General features: G+C 45.8%; 1 long non-coding RNA gene across 1 annotated transcript in view; it reads left to right on the plus strand.

Annotated features, from left to right (window-relative positions):
* The window catches only part of LOC140895464 (uncharacterized), a 35,259-nt gene extending 14,560 nt beyond the window's left edge, over positions 1 to 20,699 (plus strand). Inside the window, exons 2-3 of the long non-coding RNA XR_012154200.1 lie at positions 16,549 to 16,669; positions 18,732 to 20,699. This is a non-coding gene — a long non-coding RNA (uncharacterized LOC140895464). The remainder of the gene's footprint in view (positions 1 to 16,548; positions 16,670 to 18,731) is intronic.
* Positions 20,700 to 21,093: the final 394 nt, after the last annotated feature.

Here is a 21,093-nt window from a genome sequence, read left to right on the forward strand (position 1 = left end):
CAGGACCTAACACACGGAGCTCAAACCACTTGGTTTCTCTGACTCCTTAGGTGAAGGCTAACTCAGGGGTTCACTCCTCCTCTCTTTATAGTCCAGTAAACCTTTGAAATGGATCCCCAGATAAAGTTCCTTTCCCCTTCTGGGTGCAGATGCCATGCCCTGAAGGGTAGACTCCAAGCTGGTTTCTTCCAAGCTGGTGATTTTTACAATGCAAATGATCTCTTCTTTCAATCTCCAATACAACTGAATAGCCCACTTAATGTGGCCAGAACTGGTCTGAAGTGTTGGCTTCTTTCCTTTGTCTGGAGAAAACCTGTTTATCAAGTCCCCCTGCTAATCTTTGTTTAAACACATTTTAGTCACATATTTCCAGTGAGTCTGGCAAGTTCTTTGTAGGTTAACTGTACATACATCACACAAGAATATTAACGATCAGTGGGTTATTAGTTTTCCAATGATAGTTAACTGAAAGGTGACGTGTAATATATCATGACAACAGTGTGCCATCTGGCATTGGGGCAATCTTAGGGTCATACATGCATTTTAGTACAGCCAGATACAAGGCCATACATTTGGAGACAAAGAATCATAGTAATGTAAGGCTGGAAGGGAGTTCAAGAGACAGGACCAAGCAAACCTAGACCATCCCTGACAGGTGTTTGTCTAACCTGTCCTTCAAAACCTCCAGTGACAGGGGTTCCATTTATGGGTCATACTTATAAAATCTTTGGAGTAATAATAGATAAGCACCTGAACATGAGCTCCTAGTACGATGTTGTAGCTAAGTGTGAACATGATTCTCAGATGTTTTAGTAGGGGAGTGGCAACTAGGAGTAAGAAGGTATTACCTCTATATATGGCTTCAGTAACACCATTAGTTTGTCCACTTCACAAAAGGTGTTGAAAAATCAGAAAAGATTCAGAAAAGAGTTAAAAGATTGGTTTGAGCTCTGGAAAACACACCTTATAGTGAGCATTTTAAGGAACTCAATCTATAAATTTATCCAAAAGAAGGTTTAAGAGGTGACTTCAGTATGGCCTAAAAGTACCTGTGTGGGGAAGAGATTTCTGAGAGCAGATGGCTCTCTAATCTAGCAGAAAAATAAAATTTAATGTTTGAAAGATGAAACTAGATAACTTCAGATTAGAAATAAGGCACACATTTTTAACAGTAAGGGAAATAAACTGCTGGAAAAATTTATCTAGGGACATGGTTGATTCTCCATTACTCCAAGTCTTTAAATCAAGATTCAGAGGAACAGCCGTGTTAGTCTGTATTCGCAAAAAGAAAAGGAGTACTTGTGGCACCTTAGAGACTAACCAATTTATTTGAGCATGAGCTTTCGTGAGCTACAGCTCACTTCATCAGATGATGAAGTGAGCTGTAGCTCACGAAAGCTCATGCTCAAATAAATTGGTTAGTCTCTAAGGTGCCACAAGTACTCCTTTTCTTTAAATCAAGATTGAATGTCTTTCTAAAAATATACATGATAGCCCAAATAAAAATTATGAGTTTGATGCAGAGATTACCAGGTGAGGTGCTTTGGACTGTGTTCTACAGGAGGTCAGACTAGATGCTCATAATGGTCCCTTTAGGCCTTAACATTAATCTATGACCTTTCCACGTGGTTTTGCATGATTTCCCTCTATTTTACTCCTCTCCCTCACGGTCCCTCTGTTGAGCTGACATTCCATCCCATCAGTGCTATTCTTTAGCTATCCAGGTTGCTAGAATGAGATGCACTGCATCCTGTTATATTGAAAGCCCAAGCCTCCATGCTAATGCCAGTGCAACAAGCAAGAGTCAACATCTGACATTCAAACTCTTGCCCCTCCTTTGCTACTTCTTGCCTGCCAGGCTACTCACATTCCAAATATTTCAAAAACAACCTGCCAGATATGTTGATAAGCCATACAACATGTTAGGACTAGACAATTCAAAGGCAAATTTTTAATTAGTTGTGTTCCTAAATAAGAATAGGAAAGTAGAATTGAAAAGATTTTGAAACAGGGAGGAGGAATGTTTCTTAGAGAAATAAATACTTTAAAATGTAAACCCATGAAGCCAAATTTCATCCTCAGTTACACCTATACAACCCCAATGGAATGGAGGTCAGAATTGGCCCAGTCACTATTTTTAACTCAAGTTTTGTGATCTGATCCAACAAGATTGATGCTTACCCGAAAAGTTACTGTGCAGCCCTCTAAAAGGCTTCTAGTTAATATTTTCCTAATCACGTAAGTAAATTACATGTGCTAATATTCTTTCAAGTGTATACATATCCAGTTGTTTTGGGAAATATGCAGTTTATCTAGGAATAAACAATGTCTAACAATCCCCAGCCTGTACTAAAACATTCACAAAGAGTCTCTGTAAACATAGGGACAAAGGTCTTCATTACAAAGTCTTATCCCAAGTTAAACAAACCATTACAGAAGCTATTACTGAATAACCACTGCCACAGGTCTTGTATTTATGTATAAATTTCATATCAGTATATCGACTGTGAAATTTAAGACCTGTGCTTAAAGGGAATCCTAAAACAAGAGCAAACAATTATGTAGATATACATTGGAAAGATGCCAGAGCTTGTCAGAAATTGGGTTAAGAAGCTTTCAACTGTAAGAGAGCAATAATACAAAACAGCTGCCAACAAATAGAAGATTTCAGGGAAGGAATCTGGCCCCATATGAAGCAACACAACTGAGCATTAAAAATGTGACCTTTTTTATGCTAATGTGTCAAAATCTTTATTTTATAACTGGAATGATGTCCATGCTAGAAACTTTTTCCTTGACTTAAGTTTGGTAAATAGGGGCACAATATACTGTGTGTTCTTCCTGTGGATGACCCCATTAATTTCTCCAAGGAAGAGCCAGCTAAAATTGATGATTTTCAGGCAACAGCATGGAGGCATTCATTATTTCTCCATGGTTTTCAAAATGACACATGAATCAAAAGGCTGCCTTTCATCTACCCTGACTCTGATTAGTGGCTCCCTTCTATTCTTAACCAGTGAGAGCTATTGAGATTAATGCACCTACAAACTTCAGATTAAATGCTCTGGAGTATCCAGAGAGACACTTGTAAAGTCCTAATCACCATGGCCTAACACTATTATGCTCCTTCATGAGAAAAATGAATCACTTTACGCTCCAACGTGAGATCCGGTATGACGGCACATCCTGCCTTCTCGTTTTTAGCTCAGCCTATGAAGATTTGTATCTCCAGTTCACGCAGCCTTGAAAGTCCTTTCTAAAGCTAGGTCAGATGGCTCAAGTTCACAAAGATTGCTCAGGGTACTTCCAGGGAACCTGTTACCAAATGCTAAGCATGCCTAGAAAACCTGATTGAACCCTATGGGCATGTACATTAACATGGCTAGAACAGTATTTTAAAAGTTCTGTGAGGAGTTGGGGAGATCCCAGCCCAATAACAACAAAAGCTTTCAATAAATATCGCTTTCAAAAATATTTACTAAGTTATGCCTTCCAGCTGGAAAGCAGAGGAAGGTTCTTTGCTTAAGAATCAGCTGTGATTAAAAAGTGTCTTGTTATTGATTGAAAGGACATTTCCCGTTTGAGTGCTGATAGCATATGGTGCATACCCAACAAGACAAGAAAGGGACTAAAAATCCTTCACCAGGGTAAATGGGGGAAGGAACTTGCCCAAGCCTAAGAGAAGCTGCCTGAGCTGCAATGGATGTAGGGGGAGGACTCCATCTGAAACCAAAGAAGCAGCAGATAGAAAAGCGGGGTTGGGATGAAAAAGTGGATTTTTTTCCCTCCATGTAATCTGGAGATAGAAGTTGCCATGAGGCCCTGAAGTAAAGGACCTGACTTGATCCTGAACTTGCCCAAGACTGAGACATGATTTCTTTAATACGATGCTGAGGAAGGGATTTGTCCACTGTCACCTTCTCCAGAGGTTCCATCCGTTGGTGTTACAGCTCCTGGGATGTGGTGCTGTCTAAAACCCGTTGCCTCCAACTGCTTCAAAAAGTTTATCTTAATTTTCACAAGCCTGAGGCCTTGACAGCTGTAGAGGAATGGAATATAAAGTAGCCTCAGGGTTTCCTTTTCAGATTTCAAAAACTGATAAAATATCTAGAAGTTTAAATTCCACATTACATGCAAAAAATATGGAACCACTGATTCAACAGAGAAAGGCAGGCCTCTGGAGATGGGCTAAACTTCCTGTAGCCTTTATGGGGAAAAAATAGCTTTATTTAAAAACAAAACAAAAAAAGACACCATACTATCCTGGATTCCTTATCAAATGCTTCATGACAGACTGAAATCAATACTGTTCGCTAACCATAATGCAGTTTGGAAGACAATAAAAAAAAATCTTTGGCTTCCCTTTAAAATTGTATATTTAGATCAAGATTAAGGCAGCTTTAATTTTGCCATCATAACTACTGCAGATCAGCTCATTTGGTGTATTTAGTTAAAATGGATAATAGGAGACCATAATTGTACTTGGACACAAATTGAGCAATATTATGTAGATCAGTCCCATTTAAAAAACATGTTGTTTTGAAATACAATCCACTTATGTACTCCCCATCCCTCATTAAACAAAAAATATTTGACAATATTGGGGAGCTGTCAAAAAGGGTTTCTGCACTGTAGCTATGCACACTTGTCAATAACCCTAATTTTCCTATAGGAAGTAATTGCTAGACAAAAAATAGACAGAAAAAGGACTGACTGCCATGATGTCCTTAAAACATGTAGCATTGCTTCTTTGCGGAATACATTAATAAAGCCAGCAATATGAACCATCATTCCATTTTGCAGGCAAAGTATTTTATTGAACTAATTCTTTTATAATCCTAAAAGGTACCTGAACCCCAATTAGAAAAAGTAGCAAAAGGTTCAGGGAAAGTTCTCTCCCAGCCTGCAAAAAATACTGAAAACAACAATACAAAAATAGTTGATAGACTGGATCAAAAGTGAAACGATGGTGTCATAAATACAAAGGGAAGGGTAACCACCTTTCTGTATACAGTGCTATAAAATCCCTCCTGGCCAGAGGCAACATCCTGTTACCTGTAAAGGGTTAAGAAGCTCAGCTAACCTGGCTGGCACCTGACCCAAAGGACCAATAAGGGGACAAGATACTTTCAAATCTTGGGGAGGGAAGGCGTTTGTTTTGTGCTGTTTGTTTACGTGGTTGTTCTCCCTTGGGACTGAGAGAGGCCAGACAGAAAGCCATCTTCTCCAGCCCATCCTAATCCAAGTCTCCAATATTGCAACCAGTATAGGTAAGCCAAGCAAGGCGGATTAGTTTATCTTTTGTTTTATGTGAATTTTCCCTGTGTTAAGAGGTAGGTTTATTCCTGTTTTCTGTAACTTTAAGGTTTTGCCCAGAGGTGGATCCTCTGTGTTTTGAATCTGAATACCCTGTAAAGTATTTTTCATACTGATTTTACAGAGATGATTTTTACCTTTCTTTTTTTTTTAAATAAAATCCTTCTTTTAAGATCCTGATTGATTTTTCCATTGTTCCAAGATCTAGGAGTTTGGGTCTTTGAGGGCGTTGTAACAGATTGGTTAGGATATTATTCTCAAGCCTCCCTAGGAGAGGGGGTGTGCAGGGCTTGGGGGGATATTTGGGGGGGGAAGACATCTCCAACTGGTCTCTTTCCCTGTTCTTTGTTTAAAACGCTTGGTGGTGGCAGCATAGGGTTCAAGGACAAGGCAAAGTTTGTACCTTGGGGAAGGTTTTAACCTAAGCTGGTAAGAATAAGCTTAGGGGGTCTTTCATGCGGGTCCCCACGTCTGTACCCTAGAGTTCAGAGTGGGGAAGGAACCCTGACAGATGGTAAAACAGCTCCTCTTCCATATGTAAAAAACCATTTTCACATTTAAGGCATGTGCTAATCTTAGACAAACAATTTTTTATCTTATATAAATTATATTAATACATCTTTGAAAGTAATATTATGCCAGACATTTGTCTAAAAAGATATCATGACACTCAGTTTTGTACATTATGGTCAGTGCCAAAAAGAAAAAAAAATCAATATTACAGGATCAAAGTTTGTTCTTTGAAGAATATATTTTTCATATCCTTATAGCTCAAGAAATAGGAGTATATATGTTGGGGTAAAATGGGATAAGAAAAAATAATGAGACATGCAAAGGTATAATATTTTTCTTGTCATTGCAAAGAAATGTATTCTAAAAGCACTGCATTATAGCAACTATTCCCAATTATACAATGTTGAAACAATACTTACCCATTAAAAGCAAGGTAATTTTTAAAGACAAATAGTTCTGTGTACTAGAGTATTTAAAAATGTTATTTACCATTGAAAGTGGTTACAGTCTAAATAGTCACTTCTCTTATTATTCCTAGTAAATATTTATATTATAGTAGCACCCAAAGGGCCCATTTATGATTGGGGGACCTCTTGTGCTGGGTGCGGGACAAAGAACAAAGAGGCACAATCCTTGCCCTAAATGGTTTACAATCTAAAGAGACAAAAATTAAGGAAGGGGGATACAACATTTTTTCCTTCCTATTTGTGAGCGTATCCAGTTTCTTACTGAAATGGAGTCATGTACAGTGGTTCTCGAGCAAGGGGTCCAAGACCCCCAGGGGGCCACGAGCATGGCCAGCATTAGACTCACTGGGGCCCAGGACAGAAAGCCAAAGCCCTGCCGCATGGGGTTGAAGCCTGGGGCCCTGAGCCCTGCCACCTGAGGCCGAAGCCTGAGCAATGTACCTTTGTGGGGGCTCCTATGGCATTAGGCCCCAGGAAATTGCCCTGCTTGCTACCCCCTAACACCGGCCCTGACTTTTATATGCAGAAAACCCATTATTGTGACACAGGTGGGCTGTGGCGTTTTTATAGCATGTTGGGGGGGCCTCAGAAAGAAAAACGTTGAGAACCCAACGTAGAACATACTTTCACAAGTTATGAGATTTAGTATTGTAGCTGCAACTAAGTTTTAAAAAATATAAATAAAAGGAATGTTGACCTTAAATTGCCTGCTGTACCCAGAAAATGCTGGCAGAAGAGAGCAAAATAGAGTGTTACGGGCTAATTCTGTAGAAGTTGATCATCCTGAATTCTCAGTGGGACCTACTGGTAGGATTAGACGCTCATTTAGCAGTTTTCATAGTATTGTTTATATTACAAGGTTATGGTGAAACTAACGTCTCAGAAAAAAGTTTTTTTACCATGGTCAAAGTTAATGGTAGCGCTGAAACAAATAAACAACTGATGGCAACAACTGAAAGTTTGTGCATTTGAGTGAATGAGCGGCTCTTCAGCTTTTTCTGGGATGAATCATTTATTCTTTCCCCTGTGTTTCTTTATCCTTTTCCTTCAATAAATATTGTGACTAAAAGATTAATAATTCCATCCTGTTTGTGAAACATCATAATCTAGAAAAATTGATATTGGTCATTAAACACTAAGCTGTTTAATTGTCAGTAGGTGTCACCCCACTATGAAGCACATTGCTGCTTAATAGCCCACAAAATACTCAAAACATGCAATGCACATCAAAAGTCACCATTTCAATACAGGAACAAACTGAAACACAAACACTGTGAAGCAGCAATCAGGATTTAAGTGCATTCTCAGTGTTTTAAGATTGGTATCCCAGAAAGAGGCATTCAAACAAAAGCTACTTCATTCCCCTGGTTTCCCAGTGCACCTTGGCTTCTCCATGTCCGGGCTTTGTAGATGGTCCCTCACCTAAAGAATTTAAACAGTTCAGTGTCTTGTCAGACCAGTGAGCTTATTGTCAGCCGTTGGGTGGCCTGTATTCCTTAAACCCAGTCTCCTTGACCTGCAATCTCACCTAGGGTTCAGGGGTTGCACAGCCAGCCTCTAAGGTCTGAGTTTCTGGGCTCTCAGGAGTAGGGTGATCATATTTTCCCCAAAGGAAAACAGGACACCCCTGGGCCAGCCTGAGACACAAGCCTTCCCTGCCTCCCACCGGCATGGAGCCAGGTTGAGGTCCCCTCTGGGGCTGGCGCCAGTGCCCCCCCCCCACCGCTGCCCCCATACACAGGGCCACTCTAGCTCCCCCCACACACACCCCATGTGCAGGACTGGTCCTCTGAGCCTGTCCCATTCACCCATGGGGCTGGTGGTCCAAGTCCCCCCGCCACAAGCTTGCACACCGGGCTGCCCAAGGCCCCTCTCCCCACTTCATGTGGGGCTGGCCGGCCACCCCAAGCCTCTCTCTAGCCCTCCAGTGCAGAGATGGCGTTGCCACTTGGTCTGGTGTTGCCCCACCCCACGTTCCTCCATGCTAGGGGTCCCACCCAACCCCACTTTTTTGACAAATGCCCAGTTTGTCAAAAAAGTCAGGACGGCCAGGACAGAGCCTAAAAAAGGGACTGTCCCGGCCAAAACCGGACATATGGTCACCTCCTCAGGAGCCCTGCCTGCAGCTCCCTACGTAGTTCTTTCCCTCACCTCTCTAGGCTGACAGGTGCGCACAGGGAGCAATCTTCCCCCTGATGACTCATGGCCCTGTAGGAGTCTTATTACTCCATGCAGCTATGCAGGTATTTGCTAACAACCTGTCGCTGTCTCCCCCTTTATAAATGCCAAGTGCCTTCTCTGCAGGCCCATGGGGCAGCAGGAAATCAGTCCAGGAAATCACTGGACCCCTCTCCCTTTTAAAGGGGCTAGCCACTCTGTGACACCTTCCCATTCCCCCACCTTCTGGGAACCTTAAATATCCTCCTGTTTTCTTTAAACTCCTTCTATCTCTCTCTGCAGTTTTTGCACCAGAAGCTCTTGATGCCCTGAAGCTAGGGGGGGAACGAGAAACTCACATCACTTCACATGCCATAAGGGAGTGTAAAAAGGAGAACCCACCTGAGTCTCTTTTTAAAGCAATGTTCTGATAAAGTGGCAGAAATCAATCAGATATTTGCTCCTTCTTATGGTGCAGAGACCACAAGTTACATTTTGCATGAAGGACACAGGCCCTTCTTAACAAGCCAGTGGAAACCCTCTGTGGACATTCCCTCCGGATTCCTGACTGGGATTTGAAATAGCCAGAGAAGAGACTGCCCCAGGACAATCCATCCAAGGTTTTACACCCAGTACAGAGTATCTTAGGACAGGACCTGGGGAGTTTAACCAGTGCTGCATGGGTCCCTGTACAGTATAGACATGATCTGTACAGCTCATTGTTATGTACCTCATTACTGAATCTCAAGACTCCCAGTAACCAGGGACACAACACTATTCAGTGCTCTTGTCTCTGCAGCACTTTACTTTTGCAGATTGCTAATTGGCTACCAATTGAAACCATCTCTCTAGCCTTTCCCTTTTACACTATAAATGCCCAGAGTGAACAACAGATGTGGGTAAACAGCATTCCAGCCTCTTTCTACAGTGGCGTCTAATTCATCTGTCCTTAACCTGCATCCCAGGGACACTCGCTTGATTCAGCATTTAAATTATTATTTGCATCCGCCAGCTCCAAAAGCGTGTTGCCTGTCATTGTTATACTAGTTGCATCTGAATTTCAGGTTTTAATATAGCTCATTTAGAACATCAGTGTCATTGCTGTAAGCAACAGGACATGAGGAATGCTCAGGTGCAGCATCGCTTATTTAATTGTGCTACAAGACTGTCAGAAATAATCGGAATAAGGTAAGGAGAGTTTCACAGCGATCAAAGAGAGATAAAGCTCAGCAAATACCATGGAAGGGGCCTTTGAGAGAGGAAATCAGGACTAGGTTTTATCTGGTATTAAATGAGAAGAACAACCTGGGGAATGGTAGCTTGTCATAACAGCCTAGGAAATTAGGTACTGAAAAGTGTGCTGCATAAAGAAAAAAGTATCTCAGCTGTAAATATGCTGACCCAGTTTCTCATAAGATGTATGCTCAAACCACATTTGTCGTATTTCTATCTGAGATAGGGCCCAAGAAGACAACAGATCCAAATCCCCCCAAACCAGCTGCAGCCAATTTCACGTCTAGCTCCATGCTAGGCTGAATGAAGATTCCAGATCTGTCCACTCAGAACTTTGGGGAAGTCTGGATAGGTTTCTAAACTTTGTGGCCTGGACAGGGCTTCATGTGTGCCAGGGCTTGTAGACGCTGAGCCCCAGCACCTCCAAGCTTGGCAGTTCATAGCCCCAGCACCTCTGGGATTGCTGCATCAGTTATGAATGTAAAAAAAAATTGCTTGAGCCCCAGGACCTCTTTTTCATTGCAAATTAAACACTGGGTCTGGACCCCTCCTATCTACTCCATTAGTTAACCTTACTCAGAAAAGTAATTAGCGTTATTTTAAATTCTGCTGAACCAAACTGCATTTACTGGAAGCCACTGCTTCTAGATCTCTTAAAGGCACAGTGCACTACAAAACTGCCTTCAGTTCAAAGCAGTTCATACTGTTCCATGCTGGGGATGCAGATTGCCCCAATGGGCATGAGCGGGAGCAAGGAGGCGGCCGAGGGGAAACTAGGGAATGGATTTGCAGAAGGACAGTACGTGGCCCAAGCAGCAAGCAAGGCAGGTGATTTTTACATGTTGATGGTTATGGATAAATATATTGTCACACCAGGTATGGATAACAATGGTATAGTAACAAATCCACTTTTTGAAAGTTCTTTTCTACTAGCTCATATTCCATTCAGAAAATGTTTAGTACATCCCTAAGAGTTGTCATTTTACTATGAAATTTGTCAAATGCCAAAAGAGAAAAGAAAGTTTAAGCACATTAACATGCTTCCCACCCTCCCCCATTGCATATAATTGAATGATAGCAAATTGAATTAAAGAGTCAGCTTTTGCCAATAGTTATCACAGAATCAGAGATTAGATACTGCAAATGCTTCCTATACCAAGGACAGGAAATATAAGGGGTGACTCTGTAGTAACTATGGCAAAGCCAGACAATGTTCATGATTGTTTATGTATGGTAAGAGCTGGTGGAACTGGTGATTATGAATAATAATCATTGCGCGTGATTTTGGGGCCCAACTGAGACCACTAAAAAGGCACCTGACTTTCTGAAGTTGGGTGTTGAGCACTTTCAAAAGTCAGGCCCCTTTAAAAGTGTCTCAACTGGGGCCCACAAAAATTGAGACACCCAAAATCACTGGTCAGTTTTAAAAAAAAATCTTAGCCCTACGCCCTTTCCTTTTGTTTCTCTCTCTCTCTCTCTCTCGTGAGTGAATCATTCATGAGCTAATCCCGATTTTCTTCAGAGAAAATTTTTGAATGACAAATATATGTGGATGAATGATGTTCAGAGCATGAGTCAGCTGTCTGAAGATTGTTTGCTTCAACTGTTCTCTATGTTGTGTGCTCAGTGACCTCAAACTCCTAATGTACCGTTTCTGCTTCCTGACTCTTTGACCAATGTTTTAGACAAGAGAACAGCACATAAGGAACAATGCAGTTCATGGCATGAATAATCATTCATGCTAACACTGTGAAATTTTTGGGAAATCCACAAACATTTTCACAAATGCCTAGCTGTTTGAATACTCAAGACCAACAAATAATACTCCATGAATCATAGAGAACTGCACCCAGCACTTATATTAGCTAAAATATTTGCAAATAAGGGGTTTGTTTTGTTTTTTGACTAACAGATTAGATAGATCTATTAGCAGCAGCCTTTTGACAAAATCATGCATGGAAAGAGATTCTATTACTATACTTGATCTGTACTGCCACTGTACATCATCTGACCTATTTTAAAGACACATTAACTATTTAAATAGAAATTTCTTGAAATCCTGAGATCATTTACAAGAGATCTTATTAATACACAGTGCATTTATTGGTTCAGAGCTAACAGACCCAACCAGTGCTCAGTGAATTAAGTATGTCAGTGTTTATAGAGAGTGGTGTTCAAACAACAGCATCATAATTGACCTAAAAGTAGGTGCCAATTTACACAGATAGTGGCAGGATTATTTTTTCCTTTAAGAAAAAAAATGAATTTGCGCATTGGCAGTTGCTTTGTGTAATATGTATGATTCACTACTTAGTGTCTTCTGGCGGGCTGGATAGGAGTCTCCGGCCTGATCTTTTCCACTGTATTTTGCAGGACTGCAACCAAATATCAGATAGCATTATGTAAGGCACGGGAAATATCAAATGAGACCATCATCCATCTTGTCTAATATCCTACTTTGGACATGGCCAATGTCCAGTGTTTTCAAAGGAGGAATCCAGGTGCCCAACTATTAAAGTATTAATTTGCATTTCTCTTTCATGTGGGAGAATGTGTGTTTAAACTGGAATGGTCTATTTGGGGATGCAAAAGAGCAGCATGCTGCCATTTCTCTATAGACCAGGGGTCGGCAACCTTTCAGAAGTGGTGTGCCGAGTCTTCATTTATTCACTTTAATTTAAGGTTTCGCATGCCAGTGATACATTGTAACATTTTTTAGAAGGTCTCTCTCTATAAGTCTATATATTATATAACTAAACTATTGTCATATGTAAAGTAAACAAGGTTTTCAAAATGTTTAAGAAGCTTCATTTAAAATTAAATTAAAATGCTGATCTTATGGCACCGGCCCATTCAGCCTGGGGTTCATTCACCTAGGCCAGCAGTCTGGGGTTCCGTTCACCTAGGCCGGCAGTGGGCTGAGTGGGGGCCTGCGGCCAGGACCCTGGCTGGCAAGGGACTGGCAGCCAGAACCCCAGACCGGCAACAGGCTGAGCGGGGCTGGTGGCCGGGACCCCAGACTGGCAGTGGGCTAAGCGGCTCAGCCCGCTGCCGGTCTGGGGTTCAGTCCGCCAGCTCCTGCCAGCCAGGGTTCCAGCTACCAGCCCAGCTCAGCCCAGCTCAGCCCGCTGCCAGTCTGGGATCCCGGCCCTGCCCACATAGAGTGGGTACCTACCTTCTCCCTGGTTCTAGCCCATTCTCTTCCTCTCTCTCTGCACTGAGCTGAGGGTGGGAGTGCACTGAGCACAGGGCTGAGGGTGAAGAATTAGGCTGGGGGTTGGGGTGCAGGGTCTGGCCAGGAGCTAGAATGAGGGAGGGGGCTCAGGGTTGGGGCAAGAGGTTTGGGCGTGGAGTGCTTACCTGGGCAGCTTCCATTTGGTGTGAGGGGTGTAGGTGGAAATGTGGGAGGGTGCAGGAGCTCCTGTTTGGTGCTCAGGGTGGGGGTGGGAATGTGGGGGGTGCAAGAGTCAGGACATGGGGTATGAGGGGGCTGGGTATGGGTGGGGGGGTGCAGGAGTCAGGGCTGGGGTCGTGGGGGGTGCAGAGGTCAGGGCAGGAGGTTGGGTGTCTGTGAGGAGGGTGCAGGGATCAGGGCAGAGGGCTGGGTGTGTGTGAGGGGAATATAAGGGTCAGGGCAGAGGGCTGGGTGTGTGGGCTGGGGTGGTGGGGGTGCTCCCATCCCCCTGCTCAGAGCAGCTCACAGTAGGGAGCTGGAGGGGATATGCCCTGATTCCACCCCCCTTCCCCAAGGCCCCGTCCCCACCTCTTCTCCACCTCCTCCCCGGAGCAGGAACATGCTGTTCCACTTCTCCCTCTCCCTCACAAGGGCCATCAGTTGATCAGTGGCAGGGAGGGAGAGGAGATGGGGCAGGAACCCAGCATGTTGGAAGAAGAGGCAGGGGAGTCGGGGAGCTTGCCTGCCCTGCAGCAGCAGCCGCCAGGACCAAGCTTCTTCATCCTGCCCGGGAGGGGGCGGAGAAGAGCGGGCCAGGGTGGGCAGGGTTTTTAATGGCACGCGGCTGCCTGCCGGGGTCCTGGCCTGGGTTCGGCAGCGTGCTGAGTGGGGCCGGTGGCCAGGACCCGGCAGGCAGCAGCGTGCCATTAAAAATTGGCTCGCGGGCCGTCTTTGGCACGTGCCATAGGTTGCCGACCCCTGCTATAGATCTTATGAAGAATCTTTGGCACCAGTGGTAAGAAGAAGCAACTGAGACATAGAACTTTGGTTTGAACTCCATCATGGCCCTCCTCAGCTCATTAGCTAAATGGGAAAATGAGTGCTGTCCCCCATAGCTCCTACTACAGGCTTTCGTAACAAAGCTTATAGGAAAGGGTGGCCTGCTTATAATCCTCAAGCAGTAGTTGAGGGTCGGTTATAGTATGGGAAGGATGGATGCCCCATTATTTTTACAAGCATGTAAAAAGGGATGTTATTTTGTGCTACTTAGAATTGCTTTTCCCTGTGCTGTTTTTGGAACATGCATTGCCATAGCCCAGGAAGAACATGGAATACTATTGTTGCTGAAGTGGTACAGTCTCTGTGTCAGCAAACTGCTTACCAAAGGCAGGAGGGGTCACACAGCCAGACTGCACCATCGTGATATGACCATGTTTGTGGCTCTTGTGTGGGGTGGAAGGTGGAGCTGGAACACCAAAGGCAGGGAATGGGCCGGCCTGAGTTGGGAAACCCTGGCTGGTAAGCTCTCTCTAAGAATTAAGCAGCACACACAGTCCAGCAGGGCTCCTCCACCACATGGCTTTGATTGCTCTTTATGCTTCAGATACATCAGAACATAGCAGCAGTTATGTGATGCCCCCTTTCCTACTCCCTGGCTTTGAGTTTGCTTTTTCTCACAGCTACCCAGCTGGTGGGCTATTTACCTCGTTAGCTCATGAGGCTCTGTACAAGTGCAAATGATCCCTTCTACCCTTCCAAACTCAAACTACCTAAGTCCCTTCTACTCAGATCATATAGTGCCCTGGGTGCTGTAAGTGACCAGGGAGCTGGTTTCCAAAGGGCTCAGTTTATAGCTACTAATAGCACCCTGTTACATACCTCCCCACTTTAGGTGTCCCAGCTTGGCTACAGCCCCCTCTTTTCCACTGGGGGATCAGTTTTCTCCTTGATCATGCTCTACTTTCCTTATGGGGGCAGCGATCTCTCATCCCCTCTGAGTTCCTTTAGTCTTCCTTTCCATGGACGCTGATGGTTTCCTATTCTCCATCCACAGAATAAGCACTCTTTAGTTGAGGGGGGGGTCTACCCCCCAATTCCATTTCCTCCCACAGGCCATCACATCAGGGACAACCCACAGCCTTTTGCCATGGATCTATCCTATCCTTTGTCGAGCAAGCCATGACATCCTTCCTTGCCAGCAACACACCATCTGATGGCCTCTGCTCCCCTTCGGTCTTAAGCCCCTGGGGACTTTCCCTTCCTCTGGGCCCACTAGCAGTTGGGTTCACCTCCCACTCTTTTGGGTTGTTCTTGTATGGGTGACTACTGCATCTTCACCCCCTTCTCCAGGTTCTCTTCTGCCCCAGTGTTTCCTACCTGGCCTCCACTTTCTTGGCTTGTTAGTTTCTGTCTAGTGTTCTCTCCCTTCTTGTGGGCTTTGGATACCATGCTCCGCCATACTCACTCTGTTTTCTGCCCTCCATTGATGTTTCTTCCACTGGGCTTCCCTTCATGGGTTCCAATCAGTCCCATGACAACAAGATGGGACCACGTTCCCACTACCCAACCCTGTTCCATCAAGAACCTCCCATGTTCCCCTAGTGGGACTACTGCCACCAGATAAGTGTTTTTTTCCCCACGTATTCGCTCTATGCCTAGAGTGTTCCCCTCCCAAAACCACTGCAGTTTAACCAGCCTGCTCTGCAAAAATGAGCAACTGGCCACTGAATCAATAACTCCCATCTCTGGCCTTCTGCCCACCTTAACGGTCATTGTTTTTACTCTCTCCCAGTCCAGCCACAATATGCCCCAGTCCTTGTTCCATATACACATAGTCCCGCTTAATGTGGCCTTTTCCCCAGCACTGGTAGCAGGTTATAGCCCAACTGGACAAAATGGCCTTTTTTCCCCCTTCTTGTCTCTCTGAGTCATAGGCCTTACTCTTTGAGGGATCTCACCCTTCCTCTGCTTGTGTAGGACAAGCCACTTTCCTTGGAAATTCTGCTTCCATACAGTCCTCGGCAAATTTTACTACTGTCTCCATCATCTCTGGTTTGTGTCGCCTCACTAGACCTTAGTGGTATCTGGGAGGATTTGCATAAACCACTCTAATATCACAGCATTCACGACCACTTTGATATCTTGCCCCCTGGACCTCAACCATTGGTTGGCCCAATCATTAAACTCCTGGACCATACCCTTCAAGTCCACCTAGCTGCCCTAAACTTCTGTAGGTACATTTCAGCTGACAAGCCAACAGGGTCCAATATAGCAGCCTTTAACACGTCATAGTTCTTGGCCTGCTCCTCGCTCAAAGTCATGTAAGTGGCATGGGTGTCTCCCACCAAATAAGGGGCTAATTGTAGGGATTATCCTACACTTTATCCCAGCACTCACTAGTAGCAATTCTTTCAAAAATCAGTTGGAACACATTGGGATCACCCCTGGGGCCTCTTTTAGAGAGTCCTAGCCCCCCCTCAACTTCCATTCCCCCAGCAGGCCTCATCATGTTTTGTAATTGCTGTTGTACCTTGGTCTGCTCCTTCATGAATTCCTGAAACACCCACTGTTGCTCCACCTACCATCCCAGTAGAGCTTGTCGCTCAGTCTGCTGGAATGCCTGCAACACCCTCGGCATCTCCTTCTGTTGGTCTACCAGCCACCACATCAGCTTCTCCTCTCTTCCAGGTTCAGCTTGGCCTCTCACAGGCCACCTACCAACCCTTCCTGGTTCTGGCTGACAAGTAGATCCCAGACAAGCCCCCACTTAGAAACAAGCTCTTCCTTCATCTCCTAGAAGTCCTGGCTGGTAAGCCCTCTTTGTGAATTAAGCAATACACACAGTCCAGCAGGGTCCTCCCCTGGGTGCCTATATTTCTTTTTGTGCTCCAGGTAAGTCACAACATAGCCTCAGTCATGTGAAACCCCCTTTCCTTCTTTCTAGCTCAGCTTTTTATAGTGTTTGCTTTCCTCTCACAGCTGGTCGGGGCATTAGCTCATCAGGCTCTACAGGTGCAAGTGATCCCTTCTACCTTTCCTAACCCAAACTACCAAAGTCCCTCCTGGTCCAACTACTTCCAGGCCCTGGGTGTTCTAAGTGACCAGGCTGCTGGCTTTCAAAGGACTCCATTGCTATCTGTTAATAGCAGCCTGGTATGGGGGAGGGGGTATTGGAGGTTGGTAGGACACACATCATCACCCAATTAACCCTATCTAGATTATTAGTGAAAGGTAAAACAGCACCAGTCTGTTACTTTTTTCTGCAGGGCCCCTCTGCAGAGATGACTTGTACCTGCTGATATTTGGGGGGTGAGGGGGAGGCAAAATGTAAGGGGGGGGACCTATTTATTCCACTTCATCTCTGGGAGGAAACTTCTAGCCCCACCTCCCTAGGCCAAGGCAGCCAATTCCACCGGCCAGGGGGGCAGGGTGGAGGGCTCACAACAACACAGTTTCTCCCTGGACTCCGGAGTGCCTGTGTCCTCAGGGACACCTCAGCAGCGGGATGGGTGCAGGCAAAGCCCTTAACTTGGCCTGAGCAGAGGGAATCTGCTCCCAGCGCCTTCCCCTGTGACTCCGCGCCCTGCCTTGGTCCGCTGCGCTCTCCCCACCAAAGTTTCCTGCAAGGAGAGGTTCTGCCCTTCTCCTGCTGCATCTCCCACTCACAAGCATATTTCCAGGCGGGGAGTGGAGGGGGCAGGACAGAGCTGTTTCTCACGCCAGGTGAGAGTGGCTGCCCTGGTAGGGCTGCCAATTTTAGTTGGACGTATTCTTGGAGATTTCATCACATGACATAATCTTTAATTAAAGGTTAATCTTTAATTCCTGGAGACTCCCGGACAATCCTGGAGCGCTGGCAACCCTACTCCCCAGGTGGCTGCCTCTGTGCAGTGTGGGAGCTGCCTGCGAAAGAGCCTGGCTGGGGAGGCAGTGGTGGCCCACTCCCGACCTGGGCCTGGCTGCCAAAGACAGGGGCCAAGCGAGTCGGACATGTACCAGGGGTGGAGGCTCCAGTTCATTTGTCCCCTCTCCCCAGCGGCTGGGCCTGGGTTGGGAGTAGAGGGGGCAGGCTACCTCCACCTCCCCAGCCAGGCTCTCGCAAACAGCCACCATGTTGCACAGAGGTAGCCACCCAGAGCAGCCACAGTCACCCAGCAGAAGTGGTGGCTCCATCTGGCCCGGCTGTCGGGGGAGCGGCTAAGTGAGCTGAAACTGGCCGAGGGGAAAACAGAGGGAGAAGGACAAAGCTGCCCTTCCTCCTGGCAGGCTGAGCAGAGCAAGCCCTGCAAGGGAAGCTCAGCACACACAGAAGTCTGGTGGGAGGGCATGTGACCCCACAGGTTGGTGCGTTGCTAATATTTCTGTTTTCCTTTAGTTCAGAAACCAAAACTGACTGAAGTGCAGCTCTCTATCATGTTCCTGGAGGGAAGGGGAGGCCTGGCCCACTCTTCCCTTTGATTGTTTCAGGAAAATTACCCTACAGGCCTGATTCAGCAAACTTGTACTACCCTAGAAGTCAATCAGATTATTAGGGTAAATAAGGATTTGGAGGATCAAGGCCTCATGTTGCATCCAGCTGTGGATGTTCATGGGGCACTCCCCCACATGCCGACCCATTTCCAATTGAGAAGTCAGAGGTTTATTATAGACGCAAGTCATCCCACCACATTGAAGATCAGTGTATTGGCACAGAGTGCAGTCCATTCTGAACTGCCAGGGAAGAACTCGCCTTACAAACTAACCACTAACTGGTTGGTGTAGCAACATACAAAGTGCAAAAACACATCACATATGTTGCTTTCCTTTTCCTTTCCTGCACAGATGTTAAATTAAAACACAGGGAAGCCCAAAATATTTCTGTTCTGTTCTAGGCCTGGGAGGCCTGGCAGGGGTGCTCCAAAAAAGCGAGGCTTAAACGCGGCAAAGCAGCGAATAATCGGCTTTATTGAAGGCAAGTGACACACCCGCAACAGAGACTGCAAGCATTGCTGTCACGGAGGCAGAGAGCCCAGCGCACCGGAGCAATGCCTGGGATGGAGTCCAACGAAGGGGCGGATAGCAAGCATTAATATACACTTAACATTATCAGCTCATGTATAAATACTGAGGGGTTGTGCTCCTTTACTGGCAAGGGGCCACACGAGGCAGTCAAGGCCGGTTGAGGACCAGTTTCGACCAGTTCCTCATATCCGACACTGACAGATAGTAACCGTCTGCACGAGAAAGCGTTCTTCCCTAACTAGGCCGTCACAGAGTCTTCCGCAGTCCCTTACAATTTCATTAACCTATTTCTGTGCATTATTCAACAAAACATTTAAAAGCAAGTTCTGACCTTGCATATGCTACTCCTGGGGGAATTCTGCACCACTGAACGTGTGCAGAATTCACATCCCCCGAAGATTTCTTTGCTTCCCTGCAGAAAAATGACTTTCTGACTGGGAAGCAAAGGGAAGCAGCAAGAGTGGTCACGCACCCCTCCTCAGCAGAGCAGATGCATTGTTTCAGGTACCCAGAGCAGTTGGCAGAGAGGTAAATCACAGCAGGGACTGGGGATGCCCTGGGTGGTGGTTCTTACCCTGCACCGGTCCCAGCTGCTAGTCCTGGCTGGACTGGGGATGGGGAAGGAAGGGACTTCCTCTTCCCCTGCAAGGAGCAGCCGTGGCCAGGTCAGACACACCACCAGAAACCTTCCCTGGCTGTAGGAAGCTCTGCCCCCATCACCCACTTCCTGCCCCATTGCTCGTCAGCTGCTGGGAGAGGGATCACTATATGGGGAGCTGCTCCCCATCCGCCACCCTTACATCTGGACCCCCCCATACCCAGACTCCACTGTTGAGCCTCACCTGCCCGCACCCAGAACCTCCCAAATGAGCCTCCCCACACCCAAACCCCCACTCCACTGAGTCTCACCCCCTGCATCCCCTCACTGGGCCCTCCACACAAACTCCCATCCCACCAAGCCCCACTCCGCCAGCACCCAGACACCCCTGCTGAACCCCACACACCTGATGCCCCACTGAGCACCATCCCCTCATACCCAGACCCCCCCCCTCCTGAGCCCCAACCATCTTCACCTGGACCCCTCTGCAGAGTCCCATTACCCCTGCACCCAGAACCTCCAAATCCCCCTGCACCAAACTGCCTGCACACAGATTGCCCCACACAGAACTGTCTCACCCCACACCAAGCCCCTCTATGAACCTACCTGCCCCACACCTGGTGCGCCTGGTATGGAGGGGCAGGTCTGGGGCAGACCTGGCTCTTGTGCTGTGTCAGGGTCAGGTGCTGCTTCACTGCCACGTCTGTGTCCTGCGGGGGCTGCAGGGTGATCTCCCACCTCTGTGCAGCCAATGGCTTGTGCTCCCCACTGCCATGCTGGAGCCTCCACATTTGTTTACTGACAAATAAAATTTGCAGAATTTTAAAATATTGTGTGCAGAATTTTTTTGGGGTGCAGAATTTTTAATTTTTTGGTACAGAATTCCCTCAGGAGTAATATGCAGAAGCAGTTCCCAAGACTTTAAAGGAAGCTCCATGTGCAACATCCAAAGGCAGAATACGATCATAATGTTTTTCCCAAAAAAGTGCAGATTAATGTAGCTTTTGCTCCTCACTTACAGTACAAGTATATTAGTAGAGAAGATAGAACAGGGCAGGATCAACATCTGCAGAGAAAGCACTCAAAGAGTCTCTGGACTCAGACAACACAGAGGTAGGATTGCTATAACTAGAATGCCCAGAGGGTTTGGGTATGGATTCATTGTACTCTGTGATCTGCATTGACTTCCATTTTATTTTCAGGTCAGTGAAAAAAATGTGTTACCTAAGGATTACCTTTTAGGATTGCCCTCTTGCTCAGTCCAGGATATTTGGATTGCACCTCTCTTCCTGTAAATACTGATAGCATCTCAGATGCATTCAGGAGGCTCTGAAGTTTGGTCACACACACCCCTGCTGCCCTCATTCTGGATGAATAGTTCCAGCACTGTTTTGAAAGACTAAATTCTTATTAGGATGTTACCATAACACCTGTTAAATCATATTCACTACCCATATGGACTCCGTAGAGATGATCAAAGATGGACTTTATACATGCAGAGAATTGTTTAGGGTGGCGCGAGGGAATCAGGGTGGTAAAATAGGACTACCAGAAAGAAAATAATCAGGTAACAAATGTTCCATCCTGGACCATGATCTTTACCTGAACTGGGGACATTTAGGACATAGAGAACA

The sequence above is a fragment of the Lepidochelys kempii genome, chromosome 11 (genome assembly GCF_965140285.1).
Source record: "Lepidochelys kempii isolate rLepKem1 chromosome 11, rLepKem1.hap1, whole genome shotgun sequence".
NCBI classification, from domain to species: domain Eukaryota; kingdom Metazoa; phylum Chordata; order Testudines; family Cheloniidae; genus Lepidochelys; species Lepidochelys kempii.